The sequence below is a fragment of the Equus caballus genome, chromosome 10, assembly GCF_041296265.1.
Source record: "Equus caballus isolate H_3958 breed thoroughbred chromosome 10, TB-T2T, whole genome shotgun sequence".
Lineage (NCBI taxonomy): Eukaryota > Metazoa > Chordata > Mammalia > Perissodactyla > Equidae > Equus > Equus caballus.
This window is the reverse complement of record NC_091693.1, coordinates 23320555-23333116: the sequence shown is the minus strand read 5'-3', so window position 1 is coordinate 23333116 and position 12562 is coordinate 23320555.

Below are 12562 nucleotides of genomic sequence, written 5' to 3'. Positions count from 1 at the left end.
ATAATCAACAGGTAAATAATAAAATAATATCACTATATCAATAAATAAATCTCTTGTTCACCACATATATATTTATGTGTGTATATGTGTATGTGTATGTATACACACACACACACACACACACATATATATATACTCAGCTAGGAATTTTATTTTTAAAATTAAATTTTTATTTTCATCAAGTTAAATACATTATGATATAAAACCTGTATCATTATTATGTATAATTATCATCATTATTATGAAAACTTCCAGTTTCCTGCTGACCTTTATCCCATTTTTGATCATTATTAGCAAATGCTTTCAACTTTTTAGTTTTTGTGTGTATGTGTATGTTTATTCCCCATTTCTTTTTTTTTTTTTTTTTTTTTTTTTTTTTTTAAGATTTTATTTTTTCCTTTTTCTCCCCAAAGCCCCCCGGTACATAGTTGTGTATTCTTCGTTGTGGGTTCTTCTAGTTGTGGCATGTGGGACGCTGCCTCAGCGTGGTCTGATGAGCAGTGCCATGTCCGCGCCCAGGATTCGAACTAACGAAACACTGGGCCGCCTGCAGCGGAGCGCGCGAACTTAACCACTCGGCCACGGGGCCAGCCCCTGTTTATTCCCCATTTCTAAATAATATGCTTATATTTTTATTTCTGGACTTTTCAATTTTGGGCATTTTCTATTGATTTCTGCCTCGTTCTTCCCAAATGTGAACTAACCCCCTCTACAACCTGCATTCACGCTTCCCATCCCCTGTACTCCAGAGAGTCTATTCTAATTTTTTGTCTGGATTAACATTTATTGTCTACGTAAGTAAACGTTGATCACTGCTGAGGAACTTAGCACAGCGTGATTATTTTCATTTTGGGAGCATCACATTCTTGTTTTCTCTGAAGTTCATCATCTTTTTGTTTCTTTGTTTGCTTAGTTTTCTATGTTCCTATCACTAGTTCAGGGCGTCTTTCTCCAATGGTCTGGGTCCCTCCTTGGTACAATCACACACATCAGGCTTTCTGTCAAGTTCACGTTCTTGACCTGCTCCAGTGGGGGACTGCCCTTTTTGCCAGATGAGCACCTGTTATTTGGCATCTCCTCCACTATGTTCTTAGGCATTTCCCAGCCTCTAGGAATCCAAGGTGCAACCATGCCATCAGCCGTCTGGCCTCCAGTGACTGTCCCATCTACCTGCTACAATGGGAATTGTTTTCACCAGGTAAGCTGAGCCCCAGAAGACCACCCTCCAGTCCTTGCCAAGAGGCAGTGCCTTGTGCCTCTAAGCTCGGCGGTAAGTCATTTTCCAGAAGAGAAGAAAGTGAGGACACCAGGTGGGACAAGAAGGGGACCCATTAATTCAGAGAATCTTTCAACATATTTCAGGGGAAATCAGGATGTCACCCAGAGAGTAAGGAAACAATTCATACCATAGGGACCATATTGTCTGAAGCAATGCCTGTAATAAAAATACAATTCAGGGGCTGGCCAAGTGGCATAGTGCTTAAATTCACACGCTCCTCTTTGGCAGCCTGGGGTTCATGGGTTGGAATCCTAGGTGTGGATCTATACACCACTCATCAAGCCATGCTGTGGTGGTGTCCCACATACAAAATAGAGGCATATTGGCACAGATGTTCGCTCAGGGCCAATCTTCCTCAGCAAAAAAATAAAATAAATACAATTCAATAGCCAAAAGATGGAAACAATCTGCATATCCATTAATGGAAGAATGGATCAACAAAATGTGATAATATACATACAATAGAATATTATGCAGCCTTAAAAAGGAAGGACATTCTGACACATGCTGCAATGTGGACAAACTCTGAAGATGCTATATGAAACATTGCTAAGTGAAATAAGCCAATCACAAAAGTACAAATATTGTATGATTCCACTTATATGAGGTACCTAAAAGAGTCAGATTCATGGAGACAAAGTAGAATGGTGGATGCTGGGGCTTGGGGAGAACATGAAATTGCTGTTTAATGAGTACAGAGTTTCAGTTGGGGATGATGAAAAAGTTCTGGAGGTGGATGGTGGTGATGGTTGCACAACAATGAGAATGTAGTTAATGCTGCTGAAATGTACACTTAAAAATGGATAAAATGGTAAATGTTACGTATATTTTACCACAATAAAAAAATGCAATGCAATGCAATAAAAATAGAAGTAAACTCCTAAAGATGGCAACTCCCATTCACTTGGGAACCAAATGAAAATGAGAAACGGAGAACCAAGTGACAATGAAGTACTTACACATTAAAGCTTCTGAGATGCAGCCTTAAAGACGTGAACAATTAATAAAATGGGGAAGTAGGAAGTGATAAGGATAAGAGCACAAATTAATTAAAAAATACAGTAGAGAGGATAAATAAGCTTTCTTAGGGCTAATAAACATCTAAAAATATTCAACAAGAACATAGAAAATCACAACAAGAAACCGTATTTGAAACAAAAAATAGAGATATGTATAGAGATATATTGGAAACTATTACAAATAAAAATATGTAAGATCTTTTGGCTAATAAATGTGAAAAGAGACGAATTAGACAAGTTTCTAGAAAAATATTAATGACCACGTTGATTGACCTATAATGAAGGAAAGTGGGGGTCAACAGACTTTTTCTGTAAGGGGCCAGATAGTAACTATCTTTGGTTTTGCAGACCACACTGTTTGCAGAGTGTAAATGAAGGGAGCATGGTCATGTTTGGCCAACAGGCTGTCATTTGCAACCTCTGAAGTTCTCGACAAATTGAATTGACCTCTAGTTGACATTTAACCTTTAAGAATAGTTGAGACTGTAATAAAACAAAAATTCCCCTCAACCTGCCTACACCGTCTCAGATCCTCACAATGGCTAGAGAGTCTTGGAGTGACTAAAAAAGAAAACCATGCAAAAACTCATGAGCCTGGGGTTACCTGGATATCAAATCTAAAATATATTATGAAAAAGAAAATTACAGGCAAGCATATTTTTGAATGCACACACAAAATAAGTGTAATTTTAGTTGAATCCAGTGATGATTAACAAAAATAGCAAATATTAACATAATGACCAATAGGGGGCACATTAGCACCCCAGGGCTAGTTTGTTATAAAGTGTATGCATGTCATCAACCATATAAAGATCCATTGCTAAAAATAACAGTCTTGGGGCCGGCCCTGTGGCCGAGTGGTTTAGTTCACGTGCTCCACTTTGACAGCCCAGGGTTTCACCAGTTTGGATCCTGGGTGTGGACATGGCACCGCTCATCAAGCCATGCTGAGGTGGCATCCCACATGCCACAACTAGAAGGACTCACAACTAAAAATATACAACTATGTACTGGGGGGCTTTGAGGAGAAAAAGGAAAAATAAAATATTAAAAAAAAATAGTCTTTTCAGAAGATGCAGAGATGTTGTTTGAAATATTTTTTTTACTTTTTTGCTGAGGAAGATTTACCCAGAGATAACATCCGCTGCCAATCTTCCTCTTTTTTTTGGATGTGAGCTGCCACCTCAGCATCGCCACTAACAGATGAGTGGTGTGGTTCCACGCCCAGAAACTGAACCCAGGCTGCTAAAGTGGAGTGCGCCGAACTTAACCACTAGGCTGCCAGAGCTGGCCCTTGAAATATTTTTAAATTAAACATTTGTGAAAAATCAGATTAGACAAGGGTTTCACAGCCTAGGCACTATTGACGTTGGGGTCAGACAATTCTCTGTTGTCAGGGGTTGTCCTCTGCGTTGCAGGATGGTCGGCAGCATCCCTGGCTTCTCCCTTCTTATCAGCAGCATTTCTCTCCCATCCTCACACAGTTGTCACAACCCAAAATGTCTCCACATGTGACCTAATGTCCCCTGGAGGACGAAATCATCCCAGGATGAGAACCACCATTGGGCCATTGTCTTTTGTTTAAAAACCTTCACGGGCCTTCCATTGTTCACAAGACTCTCCAGAGTTAATCCCATAGAGATGTCTAATGTCGTGCGCTAGTGCCGTAAGCGGATCCAGCCAAACTGGCCTTTTACTCATCCGTGCGTTTGTTGCTCCCCCACTGTACTGGGGGTGCTGATTCAGCCGTCGGCCGTGGCGTGGTCTCCACTGTACTTCAGGATTCTTTACAGCACTAGGTCTGTGGAAGCTCTCATTGAGTGGGGGTGGCTGTCAGGGAGGGGTCCCGAGACCCCTAGGGGCAGGGTGGATCTGGGAAAATGCAGGGAGAGATTGGATTGACGTCCTGTCTGTTTTCACCCAGAGAACACAGGAGGACAACAGCATGCCTACAGAAAGGTTGCTTAACCGCCAAGCAGCAATGGCAGCTGCACTGCCAGGTAAGCTGGAGTAGCCCTGAGGGACCCTAATTTGTAGCATTTGCCAATTATGGTGATATAAATACTCCAACCGTGGTCGGTTTCAAGCTGCCAATGCATTGAATGGTTTGCAAAAATATCTGAAAACTTAACAGTCACAAGCCAGTATGAGCCAACTTCAGCACACCATTGAAGGTTGGCTCAGAATCGATCTCTTTTTCCCATCCGGAATAGTTTATATATCATACAGTTATCTTTCCTTAAAAATTAGTAGTCCTTACTCATTTTTTTCCCCAATGTAATATTTTGGGTGGAATTGTGATTATTATTTTTCTTCTGAGGTTAATAAAATCTCAGTTTTCATAAATATATAATCTCCCAGAAAAAAGAACTCTTGGGCCAGCCCAGTGGTGCGATGGTTAAGTTCACACGTTCTGCTTCAGAGGCCTGGGGTTCACTGGTCTGGATCCCGGGTGTGGACCTATGCATTGCTTGACAAGCCATGCTGTGGCAGGCGTCCCACATACAAAGTAGAGGAAGACGGGCATGGATGTTAGCTCAGGGCCAGTCTTCCTCAGCAAAAAGAGGAAGATTGGTGGGAGAGGTTAGCTCAGGGCTAATCTTCCTCAAAAAAAAGAAAAAACTCTTCCTCAGTATACTAAGTTATTAGATTTAATGCACAGTATTCTCCTAATTTAAAAAAAAACATGTTCTCCATTTGTGTAGTTATGACTGGTTTCTAAAGACCCTTTTCATTTTAAGTGGGAAATAGAGACCTAGAGTCCAGTTTCCAAGTAGGACAGTTAAAATCCCCGATTAAACAGAGGATTCAGTGAGACCCAGATGTACTTGGTTCCCTTGACTTGAAAGAGAAGAACAAATTATGGCCCATAAGGGAAGCCATTTTCTAGCAATGGGAGAAGGCAAGTAGCTGGCACCCTCAAGAAACTGGGGTTGTTTTTGTTTTTTGGTGAGGAAGATTGGCCCTGAGCTAACATCTGTGTCAATCTTCCTCTATTTTGCATGTGGGACGCTGCCACAGAGTGGCTTGATGAGCGGTGTTTGGGTTGGCGCCCAGGACCTGAACCTGCGAACCCTGGACTGCTGAAGCGGAGTGTGCAAACTTAACCACCACGCCACTGGGCCGGCCCCCCTCTTTTCTTTTTTAAAGTAGATTTATAAGGTAGTACAAGTCAAATCTAAGTGTAAAACAAAAGTGCCAGGCTTGGGGATGACAAGAGGGGGCGAAATTGTAGCAGGAACAGATTGAAGACTGCTTTAGTCATGAAGCAGAGTCAATGCCCATGTTACCCAGAGATGGCGCCCAGAACCCAGACCAAGAGACATGGCTGGTTTCAGGCTGTAGGTGGTGTGACTAACCAATGTCCCCCTCTCCTCAGACAAACCGAAGAGGAGAAGCCGAGAACGTACCTCATTCACCCCCGATCAGAAGGCAGAGCTGGAAGCGCTGTTTAGTTTGACTCAGTTTCCGGATTATGTCACCCAGGAGTCGCTGGCGTCAAAAATCCATTTGCAATACAGTGTCGTGCAGGTCTGATCATGAGGCTGTGTGCCAGGCACGTCCTGTGCTGCCCAGGTCCTTCTCATGCTCTCTCCTTCCTCCCTCTCCCTTCCCTCTGCCCCATGATCAAATCACCATCATCATAACTGAGCCTCCGTTACTGAACAAGCATCAGGTGACCCACCCGCCTTTTGTGCTGGACACGTTTTGTGTTTTTGCCCTCAGAAGTACAGACTCGTTGTACATGTGAGAGACATGGAGGCACAGAAGGGCAAGGTAGCTTCCTCAGTGTTTCAGGGCTGTTGTGCCCATGGAATTCCAACCCAGGTCTTCGAAGCATAGAGCCCTCGTTCTAAACTGTGCCTTACACAAAACCCCAGTGGGAACGGTCGTCCTTCAGGGTCAGCCACACCATTGTTTGCTGAAGCTTATCCCTGGTACTTGCTCAGGGAGGGCCCTGGGAAGCCAACTAGAGGTCACTAGCTGGAGTTGTAAGTCCACCACGGGCGTATCACAGCCCTTCTGGAATACTCCTTCCTTTGGTGGGTCCATCAAGAGGCTTCCGAAGATACTTCTCAAGGACCTTCCAGGTCAGACTGCAATACGCTACTCTACAGAGCCCTGTGCCCCCTCTCCTGCAGAGAACCCCATGGTGCAGGGCCCGTTTCCTCCCTGCGCCTGCTCCTGTGTCTGAGTCCTGTTCCACTCCCTTCTTTTTGCCTTCTTCATCCTTGCTCCCCTCGGCCATGGGCGGGGCGGGTAGGGAGACAGCCTCTGCCTCGGGCATGGTGGGAAGAAGCCCCCTGTTGCCTCCCAGAAGCAGCCTCATTCGTGGGGAGGATGAATGCGCATCATCCGGGTCCCTTTCCCGTTCACTCTCCTCCATCTCCCCTCTTTACTCCACAGGTTTGGTTTAAGAACCGCCGGGTTAAATGGAGAAAGAGTGAGTGGAAAGTGCGCGAAGGCCTTCCAGCCCGCGCCTGCCCAGCCAAGAGGAAGACAGCGACAGCCCCCAGAGACCTTGCTGACGGAGGCGCTCTTCTCCCCAGAGTTCCAGACCCCCAGAGCACACCTCTGACTGGCTGTTCAGAAGACTGCTTTCCTAACCCAGACGGGACTTCTCCACAGTGTGACTCTGAGCTGGATGGGCTGGTGGCCACAGTGCCCGCCTTGTCCTCCACTCCCTATGACATAGCCCAGGTCATGGAAGCCTATGGATGTTTTGAAGAGGCTGAGAGTTCCAGCACCTTCACTTGTCTTTATCAGTATCTCTCCCTGTCTGATAGCTAGCTGCGTCAGTCCCGAACTGCCCTGCTCCTTAAGGGCTATTGATGCCTACAGCACAGGAGCAAGCTGGGAATTTCAAAAAGCCTCTGAGATGGCTCATCTCATTGATTTCAAAATTGATGGCTTTAGGTCACACCAGAATTTATGGAAGATCTTTCCATCTTTTCTTCTCTTACTCGTTTTCTTTTTTTTTCTTGAGGAAGATTAGCCCTGAGCTAACATCTGCTGCCAATTCTCCTCTTTTTGCTGAGGAAGACTGGCCCTGAGCTCACATCCGTGCCCATCTTCCTCTACTTTATATGTGGGACGCCTGCCACAGCATGGCTTGCCAAGTGGTGCCACGTCCGCACTCGGATCCAAACCCGCGAACCCCAGGCCGCCGACGCAGAACGTGCGAACTTAACCACTGCACCACCACGCTGGCCCTCACCCCTGTTTTCTGTTGGGTGTGCTTCCACACCCAAATTTATAGGATAGAGACATTCCTCTGTTTCCCCTGGTAGGAAACACGCCACAGATACCAGAGCCCTTTGGACCCAATCTGACTTTTTCTTTTCCTGTAAGAAGAAATTATATCTGTATATCTGGAAGGTAAGTTTGCAAATAAAGTTGGCTTTTGCTTGTGATACTGAGTCTGTGTTCTTATCTGTGAGGCGGAAGTGAAGTAATCCTGTCAAAGAAGGGTGTTGTGAGTGACCATTATCCTATCAGATGTCAGATTGTTTTCCATTTCTTTTTTTAAATAAATTTTATTTTTATTTATTTTTAAAAGATTTTTTCCTTTTTCTCCCAAAAGCCCCCCAGTACATAGTTGTATATTCTTAGTTGTAGGTCCCTCTAGTTGTGGCATGTGGGACGCCACCTCAGCATGGCCTGACAAGCAGTGCCATGTCCGCGCCCAGGATCTGAACTGGTGAAACCCTGGGCCACTGAAGTGGAGCACACAAACTTAACCACTCGGCCACGGGGCTGGCCCCTATTTTTTATTTTTGAGGAAGATTAGCCCTGAGCTAAGTACTGCCAATCCTCCTCTTATTGCTGAGGAAGACTGGCCGTGAGCTAAAATCCGTGCCCATCTTCCTCTACTTTATATGTGGGACGCCTACCACAGCATGGCTTGCCGAGCAGGGCCATGTCCGCACCCGGGATCCGAACCGGCGATCCCTGGGCCGCCGACGCAGAACGTGCGCACTTAGCCGCTGCACCACCAGGCCGGCCTCCATCATTTATTTAAAAGAGCACATTTTCTTCAGTGATTTCAGGTGATGCTTTTGTTATATACTACATATTCTTGTGTCTATTTCTATCCCACCAGTCTGTTTGCCTTTGGAGGCGCCAGTAGCACACTGCGTCAATCAGAAAGCCTTTCCAGTTTTATTTAATATCTGTTGGAGCTGGTCCCCTCCCATAGCTTTCCTTTCTCAGTGTTTTTCTTGTTGTTCTTGCATGTTTGTTTTTCCATGGGAACTTTAATCTCAAGTAGACTAGCTCTACTAAAAAGCTTGTTGCTATTTTTATTGGGCGTATATTAAATCTGTAAGTTATCTTGTGAAGAGCTGACATCTTGATGATATTGGATCATCTTATCCAGGAAGGAGGGATAACTTTCCATTTGTTCAAGTCTCTTTTGTGTCTTTCAAGAGGACTTTAAATTTTCCACTATCCAGGTTTTGCAAATTTCGTGTCATGTTTATTCCAAAGTATTCTTATCATGGTTGCTCTTCAAATGGCATTTTCTCTACTGGTGTATTCTCTAACTGGTTAATACTTGTATATTTTGATTAGCATATTGAAGGATATTGATTTATTATGTAATGTGAAATTTATATCCGACCCCCTTACTCAGTACTTTCTTGTATGTGTGTGTGAGGAAGATTGGCCCTGAGCTAACATCTGTTGCCAATCTCCCTCTTTTTGTTTGAGGAAGATTGTCACTGACCTAACACCTCTGCCACTCTTCCTCTATTTTATATGTGGGACACCGCGTCAGCACGGCTTGATGAGTGGTGCGTAGGTCTGCACCCAGAATCTGAACCTGCGAACCCTGGGCTACTGAAGCGGAGGCTGGGAACTTAACCACTACACCACCGGGTTGGCCCCTCAATACTTTTATTTTAGGAGTTAGTTTCATTATTGATTCTCTAAGATTTTCTAGGCATCTTTGTGTAATCAAGATAATAGTGGTTGCCCAAATCTGCATTGCCCCATATAGCCTCTCAAAACAATTCAGAAGGGGCCGGCCCCATGGCCGAGTGGTTAAGTTTGGTCGCTCCACAGTTGCGGCCCAGGGTTTCACCAGTTCAGATCCTGGGTGCAGACACGACACTGCTCATCAGGCCACGCTGAGGTGGCATCCCACATGCCACAACTAGAAGGACCCACAACTAAGAATATACATATATGTCCCTGGGGGCTTTGGGGAGAAAAAGGAAAAAAATAAAGTCTTTAAAAAAAAATTCAGAAAAATATATACACAAGTCAAATACCATGTCCTTAACGTAAGGGATCTTATTGGGGTGATGAAAATCTTCTAAAACTGATTTTATGGTGATGGTTGCACTAATTAAAGTTACTAAAAATCATTGAATTGTCCACTTGAAATGGATGAATTTTGTGATATGTAAACTATACCTCAATAAAATTGTTTTTAAAAATTAAGCTAATCTACTTATCTGATCCAAATGCATATATATCTATGCCATGCATGTTAGCTTACTGTAAGTGAGTAAGCTACCGGTATTGATAATACCTGAACAACATTTCAATATTTGTATGTTTCCAATATAACTTCTTGGTATTGGCGATAGATGGAGAAGGGATAAAAAAGTCATGCTCTGGGGCCGGCCCGGTGGCGCAGCGGTTAGGTGCACACGTTCTGCTTCTCGGCAGCCCGGGGTTCACCAGTTCAGATCCCAGGTGTGGACATGGCACCACTTGGTAAAAGCCATGCTGTGGCAGGCGTCCCACATATAAAGTAGAGGAAGATGGGCACAGATGTTAGCTCAGGGCCAGTCTTCCTCAGCAAAAAGAGGAGGATTGACAGTAGTTAGCTCAGGGCTAATCTTCAAAAAAAAAAAAAAAAAGTCATGCTCTCAGGTCAACTAGAAGGCAAAGAATGCCCAAACTTCAAATTTCACGTAAGAAAAAAATCCACACCAAAATCCCAAGACATTCGTTCTGAGTCTTTGCAGTGAGCAAGTGCATTTCAGAAAAAACTGCGTGGAAGAGATGACAGAAAAAGAAAGTGCAACCTAATTGTGAAAATGCAGAAGTGTCCTAGCAGGTGAGAGCACTGAGTAGAGGAAGGGACTTACATGTGACAGCCATCTAAGGGGTGTCTTCAGGACTCTGTAGGTGGCATCTGTGAAGAAGTAAGAGAAAAGCAAGGAAGATGAACCCTTTGGAGATTAATCCTGGGGGGTGTGGGAAGCAAAGAAAAGAATTAGGGGCTTACAAAACAAATAGAATGAATTGAAATCAGAGGATACAGAAACTCTCCTCCCACATCAAAATCTACTGAAGAAACTGTACCTTGCTAGACTGACAGGAGGGGGCGGCATTGAGCTGGCAATCTTGAAAACTACCCAGGTCAACAAAATGAGAAGAAAACTGAGTCTTTATAAAATGCATACTCATTTACTGATAAAAATTTGACTCTAGGGGCCAACCCCGTGGCCTAGTGGCTAAATTTGGCAAACTCCGCTTTGGTGCCCAGGTTTGTGGGTTTGGTTCCTGGGCGTGGACCTACACCACTGGTTGGTGGCCATGCTATGGCAGCCACCCACATACAAAATAAAGGAAGACTGGCATAGATGTGAGCTCAGCAACAATTTTCCTCATGAAAAAAAAAACCCAAAAATGTTGGACTTTATACCATTGTAATGATAAACATTAAAACATACTCATGAATGGAACCACGCTTATGAGAGAGTGGCACAGAATCAAAGAGATTCATTTTAATAGATTAACCAGAAAAAATAATAATCAAATCACACCTCAGTAGATGCAGAAAAAGCAGTTGTTAATAGTTAGTACCCAGTCATAGTTTAAAATGTTAGTAACATCCTGGAAAGCAAGGAATAAAATTATTAAAATCTGATTTAAAAACCTCTGCTAGAAAGAGACAGCAGGCTGGCCCCGTGGCTGAGTGGTTAAGTTCGTGCGCTCCGCTGCAGGCGGCCCAGTGTTTCATTGGTTCGAATCCTGGGCATGGACATGACACTGCTCATCAAACCACGCTGAGGCAGCGTCCCACATGCCACAACTAGAAGGACCCACAACAAAGAATATACAATTATGTAGCCGGGGGGCTTTGGGGAGAAAAAGGAAAAATAAAATCTTTAAAAAAAAAAAGAAAAGAAAGATACAGCAAACAATCCACAGACTAGGTAAAGTACAGAGCATTCCTGGAATGACAGGCAAGATGCAGATTTCCACCATTCTTGCACATATTCAGCTTTATATCTAAGGTCATAACCAGCCCAGTGGGTCGAGAAAAAGCGGGAAATTTGGTGAAAAAGATACAAATTATAATTATTTGCCCAGGATACCTGCCTACATTAAAAAACCAGGAAAATTTGCAAACAATCAGAAATGTTACAGATTTCACCAAGGCTGCTGCTGGACAACAGATCACCTCCCACAACTCAAAAGAGACCTATTCACCAGCAACAACTTCTTACAGAAAAAAAATGATTTCTTTTCAAAAGAGCCCTCTCAGAACAAAAACAAAGACTGGGTAATTGAAGGACAAATCTACAAATAATCGTCAAGGTCATTCTGCATAAAATGGTAAACTTTTATTGGGGGGCATTAAATATCTGAACATATGGGGAGATATAACTTGCCTACGAATGGGAAAGTTTAACAAGAAGCTGATTCGTCCAAATTCACTTGTAAACTCTAAACAATGCTGATCTGAATGCTACCTGCCCTTTGTGTCTGTGTGTGGACTTGATAAAGTTTTGCCCCCAAATCATATAAGCAAATAATATAAATACAATGTAATACGTCAATTATATCCCAAAAGAATAATATGGAATAAATTCTCAACTATTCTAAAATTTATGTGGAAGAACAGGATATTTTGAAAAACATGAAGGAAAGGCTTTCTCTGTATGCCCTTCAGAAAGGTGAAATGATAAAAAGCTGATAAATGGTGTGGGTTGACAGGGGTCAGGGCTAAAGGTCAGAGTGTAGACTGGGGTATCCATGATGGAGATTAAATGTTTTATACGTTTAAAACATGACCAAGTAGCCAGGATCCTGGGAATGAATCGAGGAAGAAACTCTCATCCTGGTCAAACGAGATGACAGTTGAGGGGGTTGTCACAGAATCCTTCACAGTCATGGGAGTGGGAGGCAGCCTAAGGGCATTACTGAAGGAAGATGCCAGCAACACGTGGAGATGCACACCAGGGAATATGATGCAGCAGTGAGAAGCAATGGGATAAATACACTCAGTGTCACACAGTTT